Source organism: Natator depressus, chromosome 7 (genome assembly GCF_965152275.1).
Source record: "Natator depressus isolate rNatDep1 chromosome 7, rNatDep2.hap1, whole genome shotgun sequence".
NCBI lineage: Eukaryota > Metazoa > Chordata > Testudines > Cheloniidae > Natator > Natator depressus.
The window spans coordinates 73,716,122-73,743,180 of record NC_134240.1 but is presented as its reverse complement, the minus strand read 5'-3'; positions in this window follow the sequence as shown (position 1 = coordinate 73,743,180).

Here is a 27,059-nt window from a genome sequence, read left to right as displayed (position 1 = left end):
CAGGAGGCATATCTATTTCATTCCCAGCAGAGTGTCACCAGGAGTTAACAAATAAAATTCCAGCAAAGGGCACAAAGGCAATTATAGCAAGAACAATGGATTTTGACTGCCTTTGAATTCATTTATCAAAGTTTAGCTATTCCCATTTCAAGGCAGGTGAAACAATAATGAATATTGAATAAAGCAAGTCAACCTGTATCCAGAGCATTTTAATACATAACAAGTTCAATTAAAAAAAGAAAGAAAGAAAGAAAGAGGCTTCTGAGGCAGAGGCTGCAAGAGATGGCTCTTGCCACTTCCATTTCTCATTGAAAATGACTCATGGATGATCAAGGAGATCAGTGATAGGTTTTCATTATTGCATAAGGAGAGGCTGATTTGGTAATGTGACTTTATTTGCTATTTAGCAGAGTCAATAATCATTTATGTTGCAGAAAGATACTTCAACTGCAAAGCAAGGGATTTGCTTTCCGGCAGAGTGCTTACCTTTACATGGGAATCTTCAACACACCCCAGCCCTATTGTTTCCTGGCTTGCTATTGTACCTTTGGCTGAAAACATTCACAGTGGAGAAAAAATGCTGGTGTCATGAAGGTTCCTCTGTGACAGATAGGAGAATTAGCTAGTCAGTGGACAGTTAAATGAGCATAAGGAGTGGGAATTCAAGGAGTGAAAATCCATTTCACCTATTCCATCACTGTCTTTGCAGATTCACCTGGAAGCAGGCAAGTTAGCCATCAATGGCTATCCTCCTCACCTTGCTGGTGGCTCACAGGCCTCCAGAAACCCCAATTTATTTTCACCATTCATCCCTTGAATTCTGTGGCTGCCTCCATTTCCCCCATCCTATAGGCTTAAAGGAAGTTATATTAGGGAAGCAGGAACACCCCTCTTTCACTCAGGCAAAATGGGAGCTGAGGCTGGGACCCTGCCAATCCACTCAGTAGATGTTACTCTAATGAGTCCTACTTCAGCATTAGACCAAGGTTCACCTGACTCCTGCCTTAACCAGAAAGTTGAGGAGGTAGGATTTTAAGAAAACATGACATAAGTTCAAAATATACTAAAGAGATTGTATCTGCACACTATGCAATTAGACTGTTAAATGACATCAAAAGAGCATACAAATAGCTCCAGTTGCAAAACAGCATGCAATGATTATTATAAGCACATAAAATAAGGGTGGGTTTTAAAAATCTAGACCAGGGATCAGCAACGTTTGGCATGTGGCCCGCCAGGGTAAGCTGCCTGGCAGGCCAGGCCAGTTTGTTTACCTGCTGTGTCCGCAGGTTCAGCTGCAGGTTCACTGCTCCAGGCCAAGGGGGGCTGCGGGAAGTGGCGCAGGCCGAGGGATGGGCTGGCCGCCGCTTCCTGCAGCCCCCATTGGCCTGGGACAGTGAACCGCGGCCAGTGGGAGCTGTGATCGTCCGAACCTGTGGACACAGCAGGTAAACAAACCAGCCCGGCCCACCAGGGAGCTTACCCTGGCAGGCCACATGCCAAAGGTTGCCGATCCCTGATCTAGACTATGGTATATTTGATCGAAAGTTCACTGAAGTCAGTGGAAAGATTCTCATAGACTTCATTGATTTTTGGATAAGGTCTGACTGCCTAATTGAGTCATTCTCCTAGTGATTAGTGTTTTGCAGCAGACAAACATATTGATGCATATTTTGTTTTAATATCAGGCTTCCTAGCCTTCTATGATTGCACCCGAGTATTCAGCAGAGAACAAACAGCTCAACATCGCAGTGCTGTCCGCTTTTGCTCATTCACTCTGTCCTCTGGACAGAAGGGCACACTTTGCTCATCTCATATACCCTCATTCACAACCTGCTGCAGCATTTCTACAAAGTCCGTTCAGATCCTTAAAGCAAAAGGAAGAAGAAAAATGAAAGGATTTTATTTTCTAGTTGCTGTTATGTTGTCAAAGTTCAGTGCATGAAGCACGGATTTTTGTTTCCAGTGCATGCTTGTATCACGACAGCTGCATTAACTGCAAAACACGTGTGCTTAATGTAAAGTACTGGAGAACTATGTCACATTGGATACTAGATTCATTTCAATAAACCATTAAATCAAGCTGCACTTTCAGCACAGACGCAGTTTTGGAGTCCTATAATGAACAGAAGAAATGTTCTCTCTTCTGCTTCTAGAAGGTTGCTGTTCGGAATAACACAACATGCATCTACTTAAATTTTTCCATGTAAGGTATATGACCACTGCAATGAAATGCCAGGGCTGGCCCATGTCAGCTGACACCAGCTCGCAGGGCTCAGGCTGCAGAGCTCTAAAATTGTAGTGTAGACGTTAGGGCTTGGGTTGGAGTCTGAGCTCTGGGACCCAGTGAGTGAGGAGGGCCAACCCAGCCCTCCAAATGTCTACAGCACAATTTTACAGCCCTGCAGCTTGAGCTCTGCAAATCCAGGTCAGCTGACACAAGCCCAACCTGGGTTACTAACTGGGTTACCAAAGAGGATTCCTTCCTTCAACCGAGCAACCACCACTTCCCATACTGCATGAACTTCGGAGGGTTTTTATTACCTCACAGCTAGCTATCCCAACCACAGCCCCATGGTCTCTGTTCAGTTTGACACATTTCCATGTGTGTATTCCTCTCCTCAGCCTACAGTGGTATGCTATGGCCCCTAGACCGCCACATAGCTCTTAAAATGAAGCTTGAATAAAAAAGAAAACAAGAGAAACACAAAAGGAAAATGTACTCACTGCAGTCCACAAACTACATAAAGGATGACTGGAAAGTAGAAAATATGTTTAGGTTTGGCTCCCTTCCCAGGTAGTGCAGTCATAGAAAACTGTGTACTGCAGATGACTAGAACGAAGCTCTTATGCATGAAGCTCTTATGCACGAAGCTCTGCAGACCACAACATCATTCTTCCACTCCCCATGCCCTCCCCACAGTGTGATTTTTATTTCCCTTGGTAAAGATCTTCATCTCCTCTCCTCCATCTTCTGTGGGCTTTTCTCACCCACTTCATTCCATGGCTGCTTTGCTAAATAGGGTGACAGTACCTGAAAACCTTCTTCTTTCCCGATAGGAAGGAAGGAAGAGTAAAGTTTGGTGTAGCTATGGGGCAGCATTAAGGTTATATTAGTGCATTTACTGAGGTTTCTGTAATAGTCTGGCTGCAAAGGACTGCCGGATAAAGGTGCTCAGTTTGCAACTGTAGTCATGGCATGTATTTTTTTCATCTAAAATGTTCATTATGCAGGACAAACCATATTTGTAAGATGGCTAACTGTACATCCTGTTTATTGCTTTCTTCACTGTATATAAAACATGGAAACACATCAATACTTTAGTTCAACTTTAAGATTGCACTCATCCATCACAAAATGTCAGGATATGCAAAACTTAAGATTCTCTGGCCCACTGTACTCCCTTTACACCACTCAAGCTGTTCAAAGGAAGCAGAATTGTCCCCTACATTGCTTGCTGATTACTCCCCAGCACAGCATGCCACAAAAAGGCATAGAATCAGCCTCACTGATTAGTACACCCACCTTTCCTTGCACCCCAATACAGGGGTGTGTGTCAAGACAGAGGGGGAAACTGGTGTAGTTGCTAGAGTGCAAAGTGCTCCAGCAGTCCCCAGCAAAGCAAAAGTTCCTAAAGACCACAACCAGGTTTGGGGCAGATCCCACACTAGGAACCCTCAGTTCTCCCTTAAGAAGAAGAGGTGGACACCTGCAGCATCCCATCACTGATGATGTCTAGTGGCTAGTGACTGTTGTAGGGGATGGAGGATGCACCTGGGTGAATGTGTAAATGTAAATTCTTGAAAGAAGGGTTCTTCGTTTGAGGTAGCTGTCAGTTTGTTTCTGCAGTTGAATCTGAGTTCAAATCAAAACCACTGTCAGGGTTTTAAATATAATCCAAACCCAGAATTATAAACTGTGTCTGATCACTGTCACCTCAGTCCATCTCCAATGATTACATATAAAGCATAGTAATAGATAATAAATGAAGAGACGGTTATAAATTAGTTATGGGTCTGCTTCTCCACTGTCTGCACCTTGTGTAATTAGATGTCCAGAATGTGTGATTTCCACGCAGTTGATTGCAGACACAAAATTAGAGACACATTTTTGAAAAACTGGCTGCAAAAGCGGGAGTGGAAGAATCATCTTAAATTTAATGCATATGAAGATCTCCACCTTCTTCTTGGTGGTTCAGATTTAACCATGCTGAGATTTGCAAACAACTGAAAGTTATTTGATACTCTGTGAAAGAATGGTTTATGGTATCAAACCAATTCCCAGTGAACAGAAGATCACATTTCAGGAAAGACAGTATCTTCATGTTTGGCACCCTTGTTGATGGTCTCAGCAGAAGCCAAGGGCTCAAGATGGAAAGGAGCATGAAGTAATTGTGGAGACTAAATTATCACTAGTGTATGGATTATGCCTGAATTCCATTCTCATCTCCTCACGGCTCTAGGATGAGGCACATTGGTTGTGGACACTGAAGCATCCATTCCCACTGCCCATGTTATTTGTATTCAGTTCATTCTCTAGTGTTGTCAGTCTGGCATTGTTAACCAGCACTAAATTCAATTGACAAAAAAATAAAAGAACACTAGAAGAGACAGAAATTGAACGAAACATGACAAATGCCCTGTATCTTGAACGATGCATGCTTGATGTTATACTCTTCACACCTGAAGCATAACAAGATCTCTTAGGATTTTCAGGAAGCTGGAAAGTGGTGATAGAAGGTGTGCTTCCTCATAGTACATTTTGAAGGACTGATCCCGTAGGCTTGAACTTCTGACACTTATTCATTTCCACCTGCACTAGATGTTTAGCTGTGTGGTACAGTTCCCTTTCTAAGAGCTCTGAAAGCCTTTACCAAGTCTCCATTTTTATACCTTTGTTTATTTTTTCCTCCTCACTGAAGCTTTTCAGAAATGCTATAAAAACAAAAAGCACTTCAGGGCCATTACTGACCACAATCTCTCCCAAAGAGTGCATGGACTTCCTGTAAACTGATTACAAGAGGGCTTTTGAATGAATGATGCCCCCTCTTTTTTTGCTTTTAAGTGCTTATCTAGGAATCAGAGTCTGAAGGCTGCAATATTCTTCCTTTAATCGCTCCCCAAGATTATGTTGACTAATGCAATATGCATTCACCGATTATAATCCTGTCAGTACACAGAACTCCCCCACCCCTCACAACCCACTGCAGCAATTCCTATAGAACTCAGTGAAGTTCACTGAAGTACCAGATATGTATGATGACATCAAACCTCCCATAGGACCCTCCCCCAGCCCAACACACACACACATTCTGGATTGGAATGACTGTGGTGAATGTGAACATAGAACATACAAAGCATTTTGACAAAAGACTAATTGATATGGACATTTATAATCTTTTGGTGAATTAATTCTCTTTCATCCTTGTCTGAGTATAGAGCCTTGATAGGGACATCCAGAAAATTAATGAGGTTATCAGTTTCCAGAATCCCAGGTGCCAAACATGCTGAATAAATTGCATTTAATAGTTGAGTTTACAGCTAATAATCAATATGGTAATTTTATCACCTCCATCTAATTTATAAACACAATATGCTAGTAATATTAAGCCAATATATGAACCAGGACTGAAATATTTGACCTGTCTAGATATCGTAGGAAGCACAAAATATTGACAGGCAATAGTCCATAGAGATTAATGAATTTGTGTGGATAAAATAAGAACAAAGAATGCTGTAAAGTATTTTACCTGCTTTAACCTCTCAATAACTTGCATTTCCTTTTCTTAAATCTTTAATTTAGTTTACTAAAGAAATTGGCTTCAGCTCTGACTTTGGTGAGATCTGAAATATCCCTTCATCTGGGGTAAGTGACTAGCCCTTTAGGGCTGGAAGTAACCTAATGTGTGATGATTTTTCGTTTTAATAACCTTTCATCATTAAGTCGAGTTTGTCTGGGTGGCAGTATATGCTGGGGTGTCTATGGCTGTGGCTCCATCGTAAGCTAGTATAGTGATCCAGGAGCGCATATTTGTTGTCAGTTTGGTTAAATCTACTATAGACCATACCACCAGTTTGGGTATGTCTGCTCTGTTTTATGATAGTCTAACCTGAGATTGGCACCCTCAGATGTGACCCATTCTAGGTACCCGTGACACCTAGCAAGTATTTTTTTTAACACCTGCAGGAGGTCAGGAAGAGTTAGGTCCCCTCATAAACATGCAAGGGTATGAGAAGCTTTGGAGGAAGCTAAAAAGGCCACTGCCACTTAGCAAGGACAAAGATAGAGCTAATTATTAAATAGCCTATAAAACCTCAAAAATTTCACAAGTGTATCCTCTAATAGCCATCAGATATTTAACTGGCATGCTGCCATACAGGCCCAGCTGAGCTTATGACAGAAATATTCTGACAGAAGTAGTAATATTCAGATGTATCTGACTTCTAGGGCAATGACAAGCTGCCATCATTTATTTTGTCCTGAAAATCCATTGTTGCACAATGAGCATAAATCAATAGTAACAACCGTGGGTAGTGGAATTTTTGAAGGTATATTGTCCATTAAAATTGGCAGGGGCAGAGGGGAAATTCCAACAGGTGGTTTAAAATCTTCAAGAGTCAAGGAAACAAACAACAAGCACAGGCCTTGATGGCAAACAGGACTCCAGAATAATAAATAATGTTAGTCACTGTTTGATCATTCACCACCTGTATTCCCAAAAGCCATGGGCAGTAAATGAGGATTGTGTGGATGTATGTAAGAGGAATTGAGATGGAGCTGCACGGTAAGTGCTCTCTTGCTGTATTCAGCCACAGTTATACAGCAAACATTTCCTTTCACACGTATGATTGTTCTTTAAGCAGCACCATAAATTCACTGTAAACTAGGGAGTTTTGCCCCAGTATAAATTATCTCTTGGCAAGACAGAACATTTAACAAAAGAAAACACAGTTGCCTGGGTAGTGTGGTGGTTGGTTTGTTTCGGGAGGGGGGGATTTATTTATTTATGCAGTCAACAGTACTTCTCTTTTCAGAATCCCCTCTCCACTACTCAGTCTAGACCCTGCTTTATGTTACCACAATTTAGAATTAAAAATTCCCTAGCATCGTTGCCCGTACAATCCAACCTACATGGCTCTCCAGATCTTATTATTGTTATTAACACTCCTGTGGCATTTTTCATACATAGATCTCAAAACGTCACAAACGCAGGTAAGCATCAGTATCCTCAGTTAACAGTTGGTGAAATGGAAAAAACAGAGGAGGGAAGTGACTTAACTAACATCACAGAGGGAGTTACTAGCTGAGACGTCTTTTTACTCCCAGTCCAGTGACATGGACATAAGTACAACAAACAACTTTTCTGCATTATTTTATATATGCTACAGTATATTACAATATTTACAATAATACAGTGATTCTCAATCCTTTCCACACTGCAACCCCCATTTCCATACTGGGGCCATCCCGTGATATCCTCCCATCTAGCCAGGATTCCCCTCCCATTTATCAAGATAGGAAAAGCAAGATGATTATGATCTTCAGGTTGAGAATGACCGGAGAAGCAGAGTTAGAGTTATAAATGGAATTCCCATATAAACCACTTTATTCACTTCTTATGAAACTTAATAACCTTATGGGGAAAAAAACATTTGGGTGCAGACACTTGTTACCTTGGTTATCTCTGATCTCCTCCAGAGGTGAATGTATTGGAGAAATTATAGAGAGATCCTCTCAATTGTGTTTGAGTTATGAGAGAGAGAAATACATACAACTTTTCAACTTAAGAAAGAAAGAAGTTTTGCATACCCAGAACTCAAAAATGTCTGAACCGATACTTAAAAATTCGTATGTGACCTCATTCTCCACTGCCATGCATCTTGGCCATGATTCTCCATTATACTAGAGCCCTTTAATACTACTCTTGTAGTGCAAAGGGGCCTTAGAGTTACATGTATTTCAAAGAAGTACAAAGGAGCCATCGTACAAATCATCAGATCCCTGGTGTAGTTATTTACCCATGTGCAAAGTGTAGAATCAGGGCTTCAGAAATAATAGCAAGACACTACTAAATCCAATCCTGATCTGAATACATTGGTGTAAAATAGATTGTTCCTTTTAGTGTATTCTCTACATTTATGAATGTTACTTTACTCCTAAAAGTAGTCCCATTGAATTAAATAGGAATCTTTGGGTAAGTTACACAAGTGTATACATTTTGCAGAATTAGGCGCTATGTTTGTAAAACTGAAGTCTTAATAGAATTTCTATGCCATTCCTTGCATACTCATTTCATTGTATTTGTATATTGTGTATATTTGGTGACAAATTGTAAAGCACTGAAATATACTGATGGGCATGATAAAATGACCCAAAAAAAAAAACCCTATTGTGGTTTTTTTTTAGAAATCAACTTCTTTTTTCTTTATATTTGCATTTGTTGTTATTATTAATTATTATTATATATTTGTAGTACATTGTGTCTTGGAATTCCAGAGACAATGTATGAGTTCTTACCAGTATTGTAGATTTTCAGTGATGAAAGTTTGTATTTTGATATTGCTATAGTTTCCCAACATTAAAAAAAAATGTCCTGACACTGTAACCTGCACAATAGGCAATTGCACATATAGATTTCAACATGTGTGAGAAATAGCTTTGTATAGAATAAGCTTCAGTATTAACAATATGGAGAACAAAATGTCTACCCTCAAGAAGAAGAGCAGAACAGGACATGCCACAGGATGCTGATGTAAGGCTTCACATTGCTTTAGCTTTCCTACCAAAAATGGAGCATGTATAAAGTGACACTTAATCTCATTTGAGAAATTATCACTTGGAAAGAGGTGGAGGAGCATTTCGGTAGAAAAAAGGAGAAAGTGACCCAACTGAGTCAGAATTGACAGTGAAGTGGAAGAAAGAGATAGAGTGTAACTTATTTAGGGCTTTCTATATCTGTTCTCTCTCTAAAAGAGGGAGAAAAGGCAGGAAGAAAAGAAAAGAGAAAGAATGATATTGTGCAGTGCGTCTGAATCCAGCTAAGCTCAGTTTGAGAATCATGACAACTTTATTCTTGGTCTTTAACTTTTATGAAAAGCTAGTTTTGCTTTGGTTTCAGTGTATCTGTCAGCCCTGCAGTGAGGGCCCTCTTTCTGTGCACAGCTAAGCCAGCCAATTGCTCAGAGTGTTCCTCAAGTACATGATTGCTGCCATTTCACCTTTTACTGTCTGCTGAATAGGTCTGCAGACAGACTCTCTGTGTCTGACTGAGTGCCCACTCCAGACTGTTCTTGGGAGGACATGGATTTTTTCTAAGCAAGGCTTAAAAAGTTTTGGCTGTATTCTCTAAATATTTCAGAGTGCATGGTGCAATTACAAAGCTATCACAAATCTGCCAGCCATTCTCAACAGCATCTCTCACTTTCTTTCCTTCCGTATTCTGTCTGCAGCCTCCTCATTCACCACAAATGAACTGAGGTATATATCAAAAGGCATTCTGTTTGAGAAGTTCAAAGTTGAGGTAATGGTGTTTTGTACAGTAAATTTGAAATACAATTATGTACCTAAATGCTGTCTCTTAGAAAAGTAAGTGGCCTGGAGCACAGAAGGTTTTGACTATTCAGTCTAATATCTTTCAACGTTGTATGTGTGTGTGTAGTGGGACGGAGAGATACACACAATAAAGTGAGAGATTATTATTTATCATTTGTATTATGCACCTGGAGTACCCTACCAAGATGAGAGACCCACTGCACTAAGTGCTGTACACACATACAGCAAGAGACAGTGCTGTTCCTAGGAATTTATAATCTAAACAGACAAAGCAGAGAAAGGAAGTATTATCCTCATCTCCTTTTTACAGAGAGGGAACTGAGAAACAGAGAGATGAAGTGACTTGGCTAGACCAGCCAAGGAAGACCATGGAAGAACAGGGAATTGAACACATGTCTTCTTTCCTGAGCACTATATCAGTGCTTTCACCACAAATTGTTATTCTTCTCCATGTATAAGCGGCAAAGAGTCCTGTGGCACCTTATAGACTAGCAGACGTATTGGAGCATAAGCTTTCGTGGGTGAATACCCACTTCGTCAAATGCATGTAGTTGAAATTTCCAGAGGCAGGTATAACTATGCACTCAAGAATCAGGCTAGGGATAACGAGGTTAGTTCAATCAGGGAGGATGAGGCCCTTTTCTAGCAGTTGAGGTGTGAACACCAAGGGAGGAGAAACTGCTTTTGTAGTTGGCTAACCATTCACAGTCTTTGTTTAATCCTGAGCTGATGGTGTCAACTTTGCAAATGAACTGAAGCTCAACAGGTTTCAGAGTAACAGCCGTGTTAGTCTGTATTCGCAAAAAGAAAAGGAGTACTTGTGGCACCTTAGAGACTACCCAATTTATTTGAGCATAAGCTTTCGTGAGCTACAGCTTATGCTCAAATAAATTGGTTAGTCTCTAAGGTGCCACAAGTACTCCTTTTCTTGAAGCTCAACAGTTTCTCTTTGAAGTCTGGTCCTGAAGTTTTTTTGCTGCAGGATGGCTACCTTTAAATCTGCTATTGTGTGTCCAGGGAGGTCGAAGTGTCCTCCTATAGGTTTTAGTATATTGCCATTCCTAATATCTGATTTGTGTCCATTTATCCTTTTATGTAGGGACTGTCCAGTTTGGCCGATGTACATAGCAGAGGGGCATTGCTGGCGCATGATGGCGTATATTACATTGGTGGACATGCAGGTGAATGAACTGGTGATGGTGTGGCTGATCTGGTTAGGTCCTGTGATGGTGTCGCTGGTGTAGATATGTGGGCAGGGTGGGCATTGAGGTTTGTTGCATGGATTGGTTCCTGAGTTAGAGTTACTGTGGTGCGGTGTGTAGTTGCTGGTGAGAATATGCTTCAGGTTGGCGGGTTGTCTGTGGGCGAGGACTGGCCTGCCTCCCAAGGCCTGTGAAAGTGGGGGATCGTTGTCCAGGATGGGTTGTAGATCACTGATGATGTATTGGAGAGGTTTTAGTTGAGGACAGTATGTGATGGCCAGTGGAGTTCTGTTGGTTTCTTTCTTGGGCTTGTCTTGCAGCAGGAGACTTCTGGGTACATGTCTGGCTCTGTTTCCTTATTTCCTCATGTGGGTATCGTAGTTTTGAGAATGCTTGGTGAAGATCTTGTAGGTGTTGATCTCTGTCTGAGGGGTTGGAGCAAATGCGGTTGTACCTCAGCGGTTGGCTGTAAACTATGGATCGTGTGGTGTGTACTCACCCACGAAAGCTTATGCTCCAATACGTCTGTTAGTCTATAAGATGCCACAGGACGCTTTGCCGCTTTTACAGATCCAGACTAACACGTCTACCCCTCTGATACTTTTCTCCATGTATGTAGCTTAAATGTTTAGATATTCAAAAGCTTGTAGGTTGGTGTAAGAAACAATGTTTAGGCTCTTTATTATATTTTCAAACTCTTGCATGAAGAATTAGATGGGCAAGTCAAGGTCAAACAAGGTATAAATCCTTATGAGCAATGAGTGGGATTTTCAAAAGTGCTTAAGTGGCTTAGGAACACAAGTATTGTTGAAAGTCATTGGGACTTCCGTTCATAAGTCATTTAGGAGTTTTGAACATCCCTCCCAAAGTGGAATGATCAGTTTAGCAAAATCTCATAACTGGGTAGAAACTGAAGAAGAGTAGAAAAGAGTAGAAAATAGGCAAACCATTTCTAATATACTCTTAGCCAGTATACATACAACTTTTTGGCCACTCTTCTAGTACACTTGTCAGTTAAAGGGAATGATTTGCTGCTAGCCTTTTATTATATCAAGCTAGTCGATTTTTTTCATCATTTTTATGACAAAATTTCCAAATGAAAATTTTGGCAGGGTTGGCCCCTGGAGAAATGGGAAGAAAGCAAAAAAGTGAAAGTGAGTGCCACCTCTACCCTCAGTGAAATGAATTCTTTGATTTTTTTTTTAATTTAAACAAATTGTTTTCATATTTTTCTTCAAGAATGAAAAAAACTGTTTTTGACAAAATATAATTATCTTTTTTCAGCTGGTTCTATTTCCATATCTCTAATACAAAATCTGTAGTCTGAAAATCTGAATTTGTTCTACAGAGTCATAAATTAAACAAATAAGTAGTAAAAAGCAAGACTGGAAAAATGTGAAATAGGCAAAAACAATCCCAGAGTGGCATTTTTACAGGAGCCTTCTGCAAACCGAATGACAGGAATGTGACAGATTTATAGTTAATCTGCCCTATTTAATTGTGTTGCTTCTTTATTCCCTTACTACTAGATATCAGCATACTTGGCCAGCAAATCATGATATCATAATTTTAATACTGAAAGACCACTATTGGTAGAGCCCTGCAAATCTGCGGCTATCCGTGGATCATTTTTGCGGACAGTGGATTGGATGCAGGTACAACCATGCAGGTCTCTAGGCGGTGCCTGGCCCGTGGCGTCCAGCTCTGGCAGCACAGCACGCTTGGGGCCGGTGGCAGCAGCCAGTGGCTGGAGCTGGGTGGCAGGTCGGAGTCACAGCTGTCCAGCACCCACTAGTTTTGCCGCTTCCTGGCCAGGCAGCGCCAGGATCCTCACCGTGCTCCCGGGCCCCACCCACTGGCTCCTGGGCAGCAGGGCCCGCCCCTGCCACAGGGATTGGAGAAGGCAAGCCCCCGGAGCTTCACCCCGCCGCCCCACCATGATGCAACACGCACTGCTGCTGCCATGTGCATCACTCACAAGCCTCCCGGGAGCAACACATGATGTGACGCCCTTCCCCCCAGCCCCCTCCCCCGTGCTGCCCCTTCTCTTTGAGACCTTTCCTCCATGCTACCCCTCATCCCCAGTCTCCACCCTTGTGTTGCTTTTTCCCTGCAAGACCCTACCCCCACGCACACACTTGCTCCCCCCCATCGCTAGGCCTTGGGAGACGGCTTGCTGCTGTGGGTGTGGATGCGCATACAGGTAGCAGACGGCTAGTGGATCCACAGGTCGGATTGTGAGTTGATCCCAGTGGATGCGGATCAGATGAGGATCCATATTTTTGTATTCGTGCAGGGCACTAACTATTGAGTAAAAAACCAATACAACAGTGATTCCAAATGCACCTAAAAACACCCTTCCTTCTAAGAAGATTTTTTCTCTTGGCCATAGTAGGCCTCTTCCTAGGACAGAGGCATTTTCAACTCATGCTCTTCTTGAAGACCTTAATAAAATGTCTCAATTCAAGGAAAGGGGGAGTTCTCCTGTCATAGCCCTTTGGGGACAGCAGCACTTCAGCTTAATCTATTTCCAACATTTTGTCTTGACACAAAGGATAACTATGCTGACACTTGCTGTCAAGGAGAGGCAACTATAATACTGTTTCTCTGAGAAACCTGGCAATAAATTGTGTGAACAGGAAAAGAATCCAGTGATGCCATAATCTTCTCCAGAGGGAAGGATTTGATATTTTAGGAAACATTCCCCTTTGCTATGAACGTTTTTCCCTCTGTCAGAAGGAATGTTTATATATAATAAGAATAAATCCCATTTCCATATCTCAAAAAATTCATATTTTTTTTTATGTGGGCCACCACAGCTGAAAATAGACCAAGCTGGCTGCCTCTTGGGATTTATGTAACTTTGAGTGCCCGTGACTCAGTCTCATGATTAAAAAAAATAAAAGAGGAGAGAGAGGCACTGGGCATAACCCGCCTCTCAAACTTTCTACACATCATTCTTAAACAGGATTTCTAATGCTGCTCGATGTCAAGGAGAGAGGAAGGTATGGAAATCTTCTCTCTGCCTGACTGAGAAGGGGGATTGAATCTAGATCTCCCAGCTGAGCGCCTTAATCTCCAGGCCAGAGAGTCATTCTCCACTGTTTGCTCACTGGCCCAAAGAATATTTAAGTATGTATACAAAATGGAGCAGCACTAATAGGAGACCTCTAGTAGAGAGCAACCTGTTCCAGAAAAGCCTCTAACCAGGCTGTTCACTTCGGGGGAGGGGAGTACCTTGCTTTCAAGTCCCTGCTGTAGAGTGGGGATTCAAAACCATGTGTCATGGAAAAAAAATGTTCCAATTTGCTGACAGATTCCAAATGTTTTTAGAACCAAAGCAAATACTTTCCCAGATTTTTCAGTTTGCTGGCCAAACCAAAGCATCAGTTACTTACCCTGCTCTAGAAATAGGCTTGAGCTACAGTCAAAGGTAAAGGGAGGGATGAGAGTGGTGCTGTAAAGAGCCTGGCTTTGGACACAGGAAGAGCTAAAAGACCCAAAGAGGTCTAGTTATAATGAAACATTGCACAGTTTGCCCGGAACATTTCCAAATGCTACTTATTAAATCCACTGGTTTCAGTGCTGCTTTGTGCCACAGGAGCAGCACAAAGAAATCCTAAATCACTGGAGAATCAGTGCCCAAATGCGTGGAAGAACTGTGACATTCAAAAACTATAATTTAACCAAGACAAAATCTTGCCAGACAAATTTGATTGCTATTTTTTTGGACACAATAACAAAGAGCAGGTGCAGAGGCTCTCTCTGATCAGCAGGCAAGGCGTTAATCCTGATTCAGATCTCCTGCAGGTGTAGAAAATAAAGAACTAAAGAAGAGGTGAGGCCTGAAGGCCCAATCCGCAATTCAAAGGAAAGGCAGGGAAGTTTATAAAACAGCCCTATTTGTAGCCACTACTTCCTCCTCCCTCAGTGCAGGAGGTGGACTAGCTGGCCTCTGAAGGTCCCTTCCAGCCCTACATTTCTATGATTCTAAGGAGAGAGAATGTCCCCATACTAGCTGAGGGCCTGAGCTGCAGTCTGAGTTAGACTTTGCTTTCCTTTTTTTCCTGTTTATTAAAAAGTTATTTGTTACTGTTGCTGCAACTAGTGAACCCTGAAATCTGAGAATAAAGGCTTGGGAGAAAAGCCTATTCCTATCAGCGGCTTCATTTCATAGCTGTAGTTCCATCAGCTTACAAGTATGTTAATGAAATTTGCAAATGATTCTTAATTGTGTGAGGCATTGGAAATATTTGTCAGGGCAATGAAACAATACAGAGGGGCTTGAGGAGACTAGAAATGTATTCAGAAAACAATGAGATTCAGATGAGGGGAAAATGCAAGCAAATGCCTTGGTCGTGGAGGGGAGGGGAAGATATGAAGCACACACACACATGCAGTGGGTGGAGAAATCTGGTAAACTCTGCTGCTGAAAAAAAACTTTGGTCCATTCCTGCAAACACTCATATGTGTGCTTGACTTTACACATCTGAGTTAGTCCTATTGAAGTTAATAGTGGACAGCACAATAGATATGACAAGTGATATGGTAGCAAAAATGTCTATGTAATTAAAGGCTGCAAGTATAGTAGAGAAGTAATTGTCTCCCTCCTGAGAGTTATTGTTCAACCACATTGTATTGTATTTATCAGTGGGTTCCTCACTGCTAGAAAGATATTGACAAATTGGAGGGAATTAACAGAAGAGCAGTGGAGAAGGTCAGAACATAGGGTGGAAGAGAAGCTTTTATAATCTTTTCTACATATTTAGCTTGTGTAAAAGATTATTATGATAGATTATCTACAGTACATTTTTAATGGCATTTATATCCAGTTAGCAGTGGCCTGGAAAGGTGTCTTCATACAACATACTGTCACCCTTCTACCAAGTGGTAGCAAATTTCAGGGCCTTGCAGGTTGGCTTCTCATTGAAGGAGAAATCAGTGATGAGGAATCTTGGGTATGTCTTAGTGTAACTTGTTTGTTTTACTCTATATATCAGTCCTTGAACAGAGGTGATCACAAACAGCACACAGGCAAACTCCTCTTTCAGAAATCTCAGTCCAAATACCAGTGCTTAGTTCATAGTGAGCAACTCTGCTCCAAGAGATGACCTGAAATAGAGATATGAAGGCAAAGAGCAAACTGTCTTGCTGCTCCTTACTGGTCCCCACAAAAATCTGCATCATAAAAACAAACAATGCAGTATTTCTTCAGAGTGAACTCTGCTCAGATGTAAGGAAAAGACTGTGTTATAGCAGCATCTGGTGACTCCTGCCATAAGAATACTCTACTTAAAATATTGTTTGCAACCCTGAGAGTGTTTTGTCCTTATCACAGGCCTAGGCTAGCACATTGCACTCCTGCAATCGATTTAGTGCACTATATTTTGCCAGTGTGTGCAGGATCCTCAGCAATGTATATTGGCAAGCTCTTTTTTTTTTCTGAGCTCAGAGTACATTGCCTTATGTTCTGTTCTATGTGCTGCATGTTCTCTGGCTGCTCTGATCCATGATGAGACCTGATGGAATAACTACCCAGATTTTCCTGCCACACAGACAGTATGATAGGCATGGGAATGCAAACTTGGTTGTGATGACAGATAAGCCACACGTACACACTGAACTGTTACTTCTAACCTGTTAAAGTGGTCCCTGTGTCTGTAACTAGATACAAGATGATTATAGTTGTTGTGTGGTTTACACCAACAGTGGGAGCACAGATATTCAAAGAATGTAAACACCAAACATGTAGAAGTAGTTTTAGTATTTAAAGAAAAGTGTTACTTGTGGAGTTGCCAACCCTCCAGGATTGTCCTGGAGTCTCAAGGAATTAAGGATTACTCTTTAATTAAAGATTATGTAATGTGATGAAACCTCCAGGAATACATCCAACCAAAATTGGCAAACCTAGTTACTGGAAATAATGAGCTGGCATTGAGAGGCTGTATATGAAGAAAAACTTCCTGACAGAGTGGTGTATTAGTCTGTTGAGAGAAAGGTTAGAAGCTCTATTGCATGGGAAGGGAGACTGGACAAACATTAAGAATATACTCTAGGGAACAAGCCTGCACTTCCAGGGAGATGGATCAGATAACCTCATAGATTCTGCCCAGGTCTAAGTTCACTGATTCTATGAAGTAGAGGCGTATATTTTCCCTTTGGATGCCAGTCTATGTATATCTTTTTTTTATTAAAAAAAACAATTACAAATAATTTAAAATAGGTTACATATGCAGCACGTTCAGCTATATGATATATGATCATATAAGATTTATTACACCTATCCCTAGATATTGCATTACAGTGGGTTAGCAATTATTTTGAAGCAGTGCATATTCATTAAGATGCTCAACTTCAGTTTTTAAAGAAAAAGTCTATACAACCTTTTGGTAGGAAAAACTGTGAGAGAGGGAAGGGTTTGTGAATAGAGAATCCAAACTTGCCCCCATTTTGAAGTCAATAGATTTGGTAATTGTCTTCAATTGTGGCAGTTTTTGATCAAGGGAGAGGAGGATTGGAAAGAGAGAGGAAGAAAGGTTGAAAGAATTGTGAACAGAGTTCACCTCTCCCTCATTTAGTTGTGCAATAAACTAAAGATTTTAGTTCATAGCTAAAGCTATTTCTTCTTGTGTTCTAAAATTGATTTCCAATGGATCCCGCTGTTTCTCACCATTTGATTCTATATTATGCAGCCATGTCTTAACATGTCTCAAGTTGGGCATCCAATAGCAAGGCACCCAAAATTAATACATTTAAGACCATTATATAATTTGTTCTGACATCCTGTATAATATAGGCCATCGATTTTTTTCCAGTTACTCCTATATTGAGACCAATATTTTGTTTGACTAAAGCATATCTTCCCATCACCTCTTGATTTGAAGACATCAAGAGATGTAGAATCCACCAGTTCCCTTGGTAGTTTGTTCACGCTCACTGTTAAAAAAAGCGTACCTTTTAGTATGTAATCTATATGTAAAAGGTTGTTACAAAGAGCAGAGAAAGAGAAAAATTGTTCTTCTTAACCTCTGACAATAGGGCAAGAATCAACGGGCATAAATTGCAGCAAGGGATGTTTAGGTTGGACATTAGGAAAAATTTCCTAACTGTCAGGGTGGTTTAAGCACTGGAATAAATTGCCTAGGGAGGTTGTGGAATCTCCACCACTGGAGATTTTTAAAAGGAGGTTAGACAAACACCTGTCAGGAATGATCTAGAAAATACTTAGTCCTGCCATGAGTGTAGGGGACTGGACTAGATGACCTCTTGAGGTCCCTTCCAGTCCTATGATTCCATATATAATCTATTATCATCATCATCATCATCATCCAGGAGTGAAAATCATAAGATTCTTACATGATGCAAAAATAATATTCAAGATATTCTACTCTGTATTTTTGCTTCAAAAACGAACAAAAAATTAATATTCAAGTCTCCCTACTACCCCCCCACCCCAACACACACACAGTGTTTCAAAGGCTGTTTTTATGACTACAGCAGCATAAGCAGACTCAAACTATTCTACTTAAAGGAATACTCTCCTTTAAGGAAAAGGAGGCTGCTGAATCCACAAGAAATCAAGTGCTCTGAAATTAATTTTAGCAAGTTGTTCCTCACACATCTCGATCACATTTCTATTATTAGCTATTATTTAGACCAGTGGCACTCAACCTTTAGCAGCCAAAGATCTACTTAATCATCACAGTCTGAAGAACCAGGAAAGAACTGAACGTGTTTGAGAATACAAAATTGTGCATAACAAGTCGTGATGGATGAGCTTCAGAGCTTTGGCTTGGATAATCACTTCCAATATTTCTGATGCTCATATGAACTATCCAAATTCCTTGAGGCTGCAATCTTTGGTTGGAAATCTCACAGAAACAGGCGTTCCTATAAGATGTCCAGCTGCTTCCTTCCGGGCAGACAAAGGATGCTGCAAGAACAGTCCCTTCTAACATTTCAGCATTTCAGCTTCTGGTGTGAGGATGAACTCAGAAGTTTAGAGGACTGTGAAAGTGAAAAATAGATAAAAGTGTTAAACTTTATAGATTCACATTGAGATTTTGATGAATATGTGGGATGGTTTCTATTTTCTTTGAACTGCTTTCCTCATACCTAGATTCTTCCAGTCTAACCCACTTCAAGGAACAACTCTCACTTACTGCTATCTACATATCTGAGAAAGTCAATTTACATACCTTTTTTTTTTGGCTCAGGTATGACACCTTTCTCCTAGATCAGGCTGACACACATATCACAAGTTAACATTTACTTTGTTCCTGGGAAGCCCTGTTTGTCTCTGTCACATCTGCCTAAATCAATATGGATGCCTGTACTTTGAATTCTCTCTCTTCATCTACTCCTCCTTTTTAGCCTTTTGGGGTTTCCTCTCGGCCAAAAGCAGGTTTTCTGAGCAAGTTCCTCCACAGCTGGGCATAGTGCTCATTAGGGGGCTGTGTGTCTCTTAAGTTGTGCAGTATCCTGTTTTTTCTACAGTCAGGAAATTCCCTCCAGTCAAGAATTCTTTGTCAACAGTATGTCAAATAATAAGCCCTGGTACATATTTTCCTCTACAACTGCTGCAATGAACTGACAGATGGTCTTATCTCAAGAAGATACAATAAGGAATGCCTTGCTATACAGATGTGACATGTCAAGGTCATCATTGTATTAAGGACTATAACACTGTATCCAGCCATCATCAATAAACAGGACAATGTATTATTTCTGGTTTAACGCACTCAATCACCTTTTTTGCTGTCTGGCATTTTAAAATGCCACATGGATTTCCCATTAACCCCTCACACTCTATTGCACCTCTCTTATCCATTTAATTTTCCTGAGGCTCCAGCCATTCATACAGATTGTTTACTGGAGCAGGAATCCCCATGCTGTACAGCAGTCATGAATTAGCTTCTGGTTAGCTCATGATTTTACAAGAGATCACTTTGTAGCTGCACTGCTACAAAAATACAGCTGAAAAAATAAAGTCAACTGATATTAATAAAGCACAGTAGCTATATGACTATATTTGACATCTCACATTTGCATTAGAATAAAGTACTAATCTCTCTCCAACACTTTTCACGACATCTTGATACACTTTTTCCGCAAGATTATTTCACTGGAATCTTCTAAAGCCATTACATTTTGATAAAACTGACTATGTTGACATCTATGATGATTGGGACTATGTCTGTGAAAATGAATGCTGTGGGAGATTATGAATGCTATGTGCCTCTCTCAAGCTGCAGGATACATTTGAATGTGCAGCCGTTTCCCTTCTCTATGGTCTGTTTGTCTCCTTATTGGGCTGAGATTCCAAAAGCCAGTGGGAAATGAATAACAATAGAGGGTAGCTGACTTTTAGTACCAATCATTGAGAATCTATTCACTCTAGACAAAAGACTAGTCCCTGCCCAGAAGAACTGGTTTAGCAGAGGAGAAATAATCACTTTGGCACCATAACTGGCAGAAGTTTGTGTTCCTGTGGGGAAGCTGGCAGTGGTGGCTGCTGTCACAGGCGGCTGAAGGCTTTACAGAGGGCAGAAGTTGTTCTGCTTGGAAACAACTTTCTCCATGCCATAAGGGAGAGACCTCTCACCATGTAACAGTCTGAATGAGGCCGGGGATATCCTCTCTGCCTGTTTTCTGAGACACTAATAGTCTCTAAGGAGTCCCAAGGAAAGGGTGAGCTAGAAAGGGACATGCATGTAGTTTTTACTGTTTTGTGTGATTTACGTATAATAAAGTATAAAGGTTTTAGAGTGTGCAAAGTGTCTGTGCATTGATTGCTTTATAACAGCTATGTGCCCCTATGTTAAACTCTAAATCAAACGTTCACACTTTCTGGGTTGGAGTTCTGGGAGAAGGGCTGTGTTTAAGTAACTGGGGGCCTAGGCAGGTCAGTTGAGGACCCCATTTCCAAGACGGGATAGCGGACGGAGAGTCAGCGCCCAGAGGTGAAGGGAGGAACCACTGCTGCAGCCTGCTGAGCCTTCAGAGCTTAAGGTACCCCCACAGGATCCAGAGCAGCAGAAGCTTGGATTGCCCTCCCATCTGCCCCAGGGGGCACTTGCTAGGATCTGTGACAACATCTTTGGTTTTTTAGGAGTGAGAGCAGAAAGGGTTTTACCTCAGATTCTTTTGGTGCTGAGCCAACCCAGCCTCAATCTTTAGTGGAATCCAGCTCTGAGCAACGTGGCCAATGCTGGTATCTTGTTGTGCAGTCCCAGTAGTTGGCTGTCTCCTCTGTGGAGAATCCAACTTTTTTATAAAACAAACACCACAAACAAAGGATGCCTGAGAAATTATGAGGTTCAAAACAGCAGGTTAACCAGCTCTAAAGCAGTTCTTTGGCAGCCTCCCAATCTGCTTTTCTGCACAAATCTGCCTATAGACTAAGGCCTGATCCAACAGAATACTTCAGCACACGCAAGTGTTTGCAGGACTGGAATCAAACTTAATAGGAAACTACATGAATCAGGTTTATTTTGTATCTGTTACACCGTTAAAATATATGGAGTTACTCTGTGTTTATACTAGTATAAGCAACATTAAAACCTGGACACATGTCCTCCTCGAACTGTACGTCACCAGCTCCACTACCAGCTCCCCAAAATCATATAACAGTATTATTTTTCCCATTGGGTATTGTAGTACTGTTGCATTATTATGCAAGACGCTTCAGAATGATCAGTAATTTACAACCTGCCCAACCCTAATTCATTTCACTACTTTGGTAGATTGCCTTCAATCCAGACAATTTTCATTTCTTTCTGTCTTCCTTTCTGTTTATATTTTATTAGACATTGTGGATGTTAATTTACGTATGCATGGAAAGCTGAAGCAGTTCAGATACAACAGCTGGTTATTATCAGTGATTTTTTGTACCTAATTTTTTGCTAGCTGAGTTTACTTAGGCGCAGAAAGATCAAATGATTTGCCTGAAATCAAAGAATGATTCAGTGGCTCATTGGGTATTAGAACTCATACAATGTTTCTAGGCCTGTGTGTTGACTGCAAGTGCATGCAATCACTTTGATGAAACAGCCTTCCATTGGTTACTTTTCAGTGCCCACATCTTCCAGACAGTGGTTTGGCATGTATGGAGTAGGAAAAAGATCTCTGTGGATTTCTGGGCTGGATGGTCAGCTGATAATTTGGTCCTTGATTTTTAAGGTCAATAAGCCCCTAGAACTCTGAATCCCACACATTATTTTGTATAAAAAAAAATCACATTTTTATTTTTCCTTGCTTGTAGTAAATGTTGCCTACTGTAAGCAATGTAAAGTAAGTGAAAGAAAGTGGTACCCAGCACAGTTCATTTTAAATTTGTCTTTTTCTCTCCCTTTCACATGTAGTTTCCTCAGTTCATTAAATAATGTTCGTTTTTTCCTTTCAGATTCTTTACACATCATAATTATTTCTTCATCATAATTCTGTCCTGTTGCTGTCAGAGTGACAGAGTACAGTGCTGTGCTGTTTCTACTTTCTCCTTGTATTGCAATTTGCATTGTTAACTCTTAATTATCTTTCATTAACTCTTAATTATTTTGCATTTCCTTCCTGGAAGGTTAAAGTGTTTGGGAAGAGACAGTTTTGTGTGTTTCCCACTCTCTCACAGACACTTATGTCTAGTGTAACATGAATGAAACAGTTTTATATTAATATGTTCCTTGGTATTCCGGGGAGCTGCATGGAAGTTCAGTAGCACAGGGCTTTCTTCTCACCTTATAGTATTATACTTGTCCTTAGAGAGCGACATTAGCTTTTCTTGAAACCTCTGGGTGGGTGGAAGTCAGAGTTATTGATGGCTAAGTGCACGCTGGCTTTCAGGGATGATTCAGTTGTAGCTGTGACTGAGAGACCATGGAAGGATGGAGCTAACCGAAATCCAGCCAACCCAGAGAGTTCTCTGATGTAAAACACTTGTACAACACAAAATGATTTCGCATCTGCAAAAAGGGCAGTAGAAGTATATGCTTGACTGGTACAGAATGACACTTAAAGTAAAGACAACTGAGTACTGAAGACCCTGAAGGCACAACACAACCAGTCTTGTTTGCTTTTGGAAACAAGCAGGGTCCAGCCCAAGTCAGCAATGATGGTGCATTATAAATAAAAGTTTAATTTAGCACATCATTTTATGGTATGTTTCACAAAAGCTATAGTTAAGTGGAAAATGCATAGAATGCCTCTCTTATTGATGGCTTTCCTTTTGGAAATATCTTGACTTACTCATAAGCAGAGAGAGGCTAAAAAGAGACCCTCAAAGGAGAACTGTTGACTCAGATCTTCTTTTCTGTGTTTTCCTCCTACCTAAGTAGAGCTGAAGAGCAGATCACGTGGGCAGGTACCATCTGCTCACCAAAACGCTGGATGTTTCTAATCCATTGTCATCAGAAATGCAGTTACTTTTTTAATCCTCTTATTCAGTCTTCTTAGCCTTATTTATCTTCCTTAATATCCTGAAAAAGTGCTGCAAAGAAGAAAAGGGATTCTTTGTTGTTTTATGGAATAATATATACATGAAGGGCAGGGACCTGACCTGTAGGATGGTGGGAAGAGGGAATAAGAAGATTGATGGTGTAGCTTCTTTGTGTGTGTCAGACCCTGTACCAAAAGGAAAATGTCTGGGCTGCTCCTGTGTATATCTGTGACTGAGTTAGTGGAGCTGTGATCAGCTCTCAGTTGCTTAAGGGAATGAAATGTGTTTCCTGGAGCCTTGGCACTGGACTTCTTTATTCAATTCTATTGTATTTTTTGTCATTCTCTGGATATCACAGGGTTAATAACATGAATTGAATGCGTAAAAAAAAATCTCACCTCCTTGGCCATGTCTTGCATTATTTAAAAAAAAACAAAAACAATTGTGCAAACAGTAACCCAACTCCCACCTCTCTTCTCTTTTATGGTCATATCATACTGTCAAGGAGAGAAAAACATGTAAGTAACAGATCTGGGGAGGCAGGTAAGATCAACAGAGAACAACAAAGAAGCACAGCATCATGCCTTCGAAGACCCACATAAACAAGGAGCTGGAAAAAGCCATTTGGGCATGTCTAAATTGCAACTGAGAAATGACTGGAACTGTGTGAGGCTCTGTGGAGGCGGCACACTATCCAGAAGGAAAAGCATGCCGTCAGAAAATGTGTGCAACTGCCTAGGCCTGGAAATGTGAATACTTTTCATCATATCACAGATTGTAGCTGGTTTTTTCTGTCCATTGTTCTAAATACATACCCCTCTGTTAGAGTCTATTGCTCCCCTTGGGCTGTCTGCATGAGGCTTCTGGGCCCAGGACCCAGTGTTTTGTCCTGCATGCTTCCCTTGTGGCCTGTGGTCTGTCTGAGATTGGTTACCTTTTATGGACTTCCTGTTTCTAGTGGCAGCGCTGTCCGCATGGACTCTAAGTTCCTGCTTTTCCAGCAAGCAGTTGTTTATGTGCCTTTACCAGCCAGGCGTTTTACTACTTTTTCTCATTGTACTTTGTTTGTTTGTATTTTTTTACAGACAGCTTCTCCATCCTTCGCCTGGCTAAGAGCACTTATTGAATTTCTGGGGGGTCACTGGATTTGTGCGTCATACTTGTGGCTCTAAACATGGTCATATGGTCTGTGGGAATGTACTATGCAACACTGTTTCCTCACAGCCCTGTTCTGCACTATTTTTTTAGACCATCTAATGCTTTCCATTGTTAGCGCATACCACAGCAGACTGTTTCTCCAAATGCTTCTTCCATGAAACTTTTTATTCTTCTGAACGCTGTGTTGAGTGCCAAGTCATAACGCTGTTCTCAAGGTGTTAACAAAGCTCATGCAACATGTCTTTCCCTTCCATGACTTCAGCCACAAAGCATCATACCTTTCAGTGCTTGCAAATCCCAGGATTTTCCTCTGTGCTAAGTAGTTAATTCCTCAGACTCACAATAACCTGCACAAAAATGCTGAAATGGAAGATAACAAAAATGTTATCCAGGGTGAGGGCAGCCAATCCTGCAGCAAACCTCCTGCTGTTGGTGCACACAGTCAGCACCAGCTGTAATTCAAATGAACTCAGTAGTTCTCCTGGGAATGTACTGGCACAGTTTACTCAATCCAGCCTGCTTTCCTTAACAGTCCTAGGCCTTTAACACAAGAACATATTTCTCTTTTAGACCCTTAAATATTTTTAAGACCTTTTCAAAAAGGTCTTCACACAATCAGTACCAACTGTAGCCTGACTTTCAAATGAGAATGTGCATGTACAAAAACTAAAAGCAACAGGTGAAACTTGAAGTTTTGCTCAACATATCACAAGTGATTTTAGCGAAAATTTATTAGGATGATTAAATATGTGGGTAGTAGCAATTGGTGAATAATAGAAAATTATGTTCCTTGATGTCTGTAGTAAGAAAACATGTTGAATGAATGCTTGGCTGAGGAATATAATGTTTTGGTACTTTTTGGATGTAAAGCAATGAATTATGTCACAGCAGCACATCAAGAGGTCTGACAATTAAAAGGACACTGTCCACTTGATTTTTTAATTACTATTCTCCAGAAATTCAAATTTCCCTTTAAATAGTATATACTGTTTTTTTAAGTCCTTTAATAGCATTTTATGAATGTCTTGTGTTCCCCCTAGTCCCCTAATTTTGCGCATCTATGAAGGATTGAAGAACGCAATCTCTAAAATGGGAATACTCACCCACACCGACTGCTGCTGGAGGGCAACGCAGCAGTCATTCGGAGCCAGCAACTATACAGCTGTTAGTGAACGTCTCTATTTCAAACTTTTTTATTTCACTGATTGATTTAGATTTATAAAAAATTAAAAGGAGCACCTATCAAAGGTTGTAGGCATAATCTACATAAACTGCTGATGGGATACACAACTCTTCCCCTGCCATCCCGCAAATCTGAATGTTCTCTAAAGTCCACCTCAGCAGCACCCCTCATCAATAGATGCACCTTGCAATGTGCACTGAAAGTCAATAAACCACAAGGATGATTTTAGGTAAACCAAATGTTGCCCCTGTTAGGGGGCTTATTCCTTCATCCACTTACTTCCCTGGTCCTTCTCGCATGAACAGAGAGCAACAATACCCGAAGTCCAAAGGTGCAAACAATTCGATGTTTATTGGGGTGAACTTCCAGCAAGCATGATTCCAGTTTCCTTCCTTAGTGTCCCCCTTCCCAGCTCTGACACCACAGGGCCTGTGTCCCTGTTCCCATTCCTGCCCTTAGTCAAACATGATTACAATTTCCCCACCCCCATTCCCTGTTCCCTTTTCCCCCACCCACCCACTTCCTGATTGACTGCAAACTATATAGTAAAAGTTGAGTTGGGCTTACTATACCTTAACCAATCATTTTCCTGAAATTTAACTAACCAAATCCTAACATATTGTAACATGATTATATAACCAATTATATCCCACCACCTTAATTAGTTTACACCCAGCAAAATTAATTATACAGCAGACAGGAACAATCACAGAACCAGACAGAGATTATACAGACAAACAATAGCAAAGTGGGAACTATAATGACAAAACAATACAGAAGTGAGGATTTCATATCCCAGTATTGATAAGTGAGTTGTTGCCAGACAGGATGCTATCAAACTAAGTTTCCTTTTACATTTTCTAGGCACTTCCCTTTCTCTGGAGGTGATAGGCATTATCAGGACAGTAAGAGAAGGACCTTTACACTGGCAGACAGTGATTTTGATTCTTTCTTTTATACCTCTATAACTAGCCAAGTGATAAGAATACACCTAAATTCTTAGAGTACAGGCCTTTACCGACAGGCCTGAATATCTAATCCTAACAGCCCCCATGTGCCTTTCTCCAGGGACACTAGAACTGTTTTACACCCTATTTTTACAAAAGGAGTCCTGTTATCTTTTCTAACCATGAATGTTCAGGATCACATTTTGTATCGTACCTTCAGTTTAGCTCCCAATGCTGGAGCCCTGGCTCAGGTCTGTGCTTACTCAGTAATACATCCTGTGGAATCTCTTGAGCATTCCCTGGAGGTCCCATCTATGTACTGTCCAGCCCCTAAATACTTCTCTATTAGGTACATATTGACAAAGAAATCACTCCTTCATTGGATGGAGAGAATCTCTTCTACCCCAGTTGTCACAGTAAAAAGCCTGCTGTTGCTATAGAGCGCAGCCTCTTCAGGTTTAAAGTCCCTTCTATTTAGACTGAAATTATTGTATAAATTGAGTGCAATGATTTCAGCTTTTATGAGTTCAGATGTAAATCCATGGTACAATAACAAACACTGCGAGACCTTTACACCTGTAATCTG